General features: G+C 52.2%; 7 non-coding genes across 7 annotated transcripts; all 7 read left to right on the forward strand.

Annotated features, from left to right (window-relative positions):
• The first annotated feature begins 48 nt into the window (after nucleotides 1-48).
• TRNAQ-CUG (transfer RNA glutamine (anticodon CUG)) lies at nucleotides 49-120 on the forward strand. The gene has a single exon. It is a non-coding gene; the product is annotated as a tRNA-Gln (tRNA).
• Nucleotides 121-219: 99 nt separating this feature from the next.
• On the forward strand, nucleotides 220-301 carry TRNAS-UGA (transfer RNA serine (anticodon UGA)). Its single transcript has one exon. It is a non-coding gene; the product is annotated as a tRNA-Ser (tRNA).
• Nucleotides 302-863: 562 nt separating this feature from the next.
• On the forward strand, nucleotides 864-945 carry TRNAS-UGA (transfer RNA serine (anticodon UGA)). The gene has a single exon. It is a non-coding gene; the product is annotated as a tRNA-Ser (tRNA).
• A 385-nt stretch (nucleotides 946-1330) lies between these two features.
• On the forward strand, nucleotides 1331-1402 carry TRNAQ-CUG (transfer RNA glutamine (anticodon CUG)). The gene has a single exon. It is a non-coding gene; the product is annotated as a tRNA-Gln (tRNA).
• A 99-nt stretch (nucleotides 1403-1501) lies between these two features.
• Nucleotides 1502-1583, forward strand: TRNAS-UGA (transfer RNA serine (anticodon UGA)). The gene has a single exon. It is a non-coding gene; the product is annotated as a tRNA-Ser (tRNA).
• A 391-nt stretch (nucleotides 1584-1974) lies between these two features.
• On the forward strand, nucleotides 1975-2046 carry TRNAQ-CUG (transfer RNA glutamine (anticodon CUG)). The gene has a single exon. It is a non-coding gene; the product is annotated as a tRNA-Gln (tRNA).
• Nucleotides 2047-2145: 99 nt separating this feature from the next.
• TRNAS-UGA (transfer RNA serine (anticodon UGA)) lies at nucleotides 2146-2227 on the forward strand. Its single transcript has one exon. It is a non-coding gene; the product is annotated as a tRNA-Ser (tRNA).
• The last annotated feature ends 273 nt before the right edge of the window (nucleotides 2228-2500 follow it).

Below are 2500 nucleotides of genomic sequence, written 5' to 3' on the forward strand. Positions count from 1 at the left end.
CATGGCAACCTTGACGCTCACAGGAAGAGAAAACCGTTGAGAGGGCAAGGTTCCATGGTGTAATGGTTAGCACTCTGGACTCTGAATCCAGCGATCCGAGTTCAAATCTCGGTGGGACCTTTGTTGGGCCCATCCCGTACACTCTTGAGTACTTCATTTAGGTGATGCTTACCGTCGCCCTTATATCAACGGATGCTCACTACGATACACCGCAAGCAGGTAGTCGTGGCCGAGTGGTTAAGGCGATGGACTTGAAATCCATTGGGGTTTCCCTGCGCAGGTTCATATCCTGCCGACTACGTTTTCACTTCTGCTCCTCTTCAGGAAGGTCTGGACTTGTGTTCAACCACCACCCGCTTGTGCCGTTGGGGTGCGGAAAATAGTGGGCGCGCCCTTCTCCGTTTCAGACAGAAGGTCTCCTTGACACCTTCACCAAGTGAAGGGTAGGCCTGTTTGGCTGGGAAGAAAAGGGCAAGAACCTTTTGTGCTCATACTGTACGGCGGTTACATACAATCCCGGCACCAACATTCTCTTTTGGCAGCGGCGTGATGGGATAGGGCTAAGGGCTTAGGTTGAGAGGTGGGGGGTGAAATCACCAAGAAGTGACGAGAAGGGAAGATGCTTTTGACGCGCATGCCTCTTACATGGCAACCTTGACGCTCACAGGAAGAGAAAACCGTTGAGAGGGCAAGGTTCCATGGTGTAATGGTTAGCACTCTGGACTCTGAATCCAGCGATCCGAGTTCAAATCTCGTTGGGACATTTGTTGGGCCCATCCCGGACACTTTTGAGTACTTCATTTAGGTGATGCTTACCGTCGCCCTTATATCAACGGATGCTCACAACGATACGCCGCAAGCAGGTAGTCGTGGCCGAGTGGTTAAGGCGATGGACTTGAAATCCATTGGGGTTTCCCCGCGCAGGTTCAAATCCTGCCGACTACGTTTTCACTTCTGCTCCTCTTCAGGAAGGTCTGGACTTGTGTTCAACCACCACCCGCTTGTGGAGTGTGGAAAATAGTGGGCGCGCCCTTCTCCATTTCAGACAGAAGGTCTCCTTGACACCTTCACCAAGTGAAGGGTAGGCCTGTTTGGCTGGGAAGAAAAGGGCAAGAACCTTTTGTGCTCATACTGCACGGCGGTTACATACAATCCCGGCACCAACATTCTCTTTTGGCAGCGGCGTGATGGGATAGGGCTAAGGGCTTAGGTTGAGAGGTGGGCGGTGAAATCACCAAGAAGTGACGAGAAGGGAAGATGCTTTTGACGCGCATGCCTCTTACATGGCAACCTTGACGCTCACAGGAAGAGAAAACCATTGAGAGGGCAAGGTTCCATGGTGTAATGGTTAGCACTCTGGACTCTGAATCCAGCGATCCGAGTTCAAATCTCGGTGGGACCTTTGTTGGGCCCATCCCGGACACTTTTGAGTACTTCATTTAGGTGATGCTTACCGTCGCCCTTATATCAACGGATGCTCACAACGATACGCCGCAAGCAGGTAGTCGTGGCCGAGTGGTTAAGGCGATGGACTTGAAATCCATTGGGGTTTCCCCGCGCAGGTTCAAATCCTGCCGACTACGTTTTCACTTCTGCTCCTCTTCAGGAAGGTCTGGACTTGTGTTCAACCACCACCCGCTTGTGCCGTTGGGGTGCGGAAAATAGTGGGCGCGCCCTTCTCCGTTTCAGACAGAAGGTCTCCTTGACACCTTCACCAAGTGAAGGGTAGGCCTGTTTGGCTGGGAAGAAAAGGGCAAGAACCTTTTGTGCTCATACTGCACGGCGGTTACATACAATCCCGGCACCAACATTCTCTTTTGGCAGCGGCGTGATGGGATAGGGCTAAGGGCTTAGGTTGAGAGGTGGGAGGTGAAATCACCAAGAAGTGACGAGAAGGGAAGATGCTTTTGACGCGCATGCCTCTTACATGGCAACCTTGACGCTCACAGGAAGAGAAAACCGTTGAGAGGGCAAGGTTCCATGGTGTAATGGTTAGCACTCTGGACTCTGAATCCAGCGATCCGAGTTCAAATCTCGGTGGGACCTTTGTTGGGCCCATCCCGTACACTTTTGAGTACTTCATTTAGGTGATGCTTACCGTCGCCCTTATATCAACGGATGCTCACAACGATACACCGCAAGCAGGTAGTCGTGGCCGAGTGGTTAAGGCGATGGGCTTGAAATCCATTGGGGTTTCCATGCGCAGGTTCAAATCCTGCCGACTATGTTTTCACTTCTGCTCCTCTTCAGGAAGGTCTGGACTTGTGTTCAACCACCACCCGCTTGTGGGGTGCGGAAAATAGTGGGCGCGCCCTTCTCCGTTTCAGACAGAAGATCTCCTTGACACCTTCACCAAGTGAAGGGTAGGCCTGTTTGGCTGGGAAGAAAAGGGCAAGAACCTTTTGTGCTCATACTGCACGGCGGTTACATACAATCCCGGCACCAACATTCTCTTTTGGCAGCGGCGTGATGGGATAGGGCTAAGGGCTTAGGTTGAGAG

The sequence above is a fragment of the Hyperolius riggenbachi genome, chromosome 4 (assembly GCF_040937935.1).
Source record: "Hyperolius riggenbachi isolate aHypRig1 chromosome 4, aHypRig1.pri, whole genome shotgun sequence".
NCBI classification, from domain to species: domain Eukaryota; kingdom Metazoa; phylum Chordata; class Amphibia; order Anura; family Hyperoliidae; genus Hyperolius; species Hyperolius riggenbachi.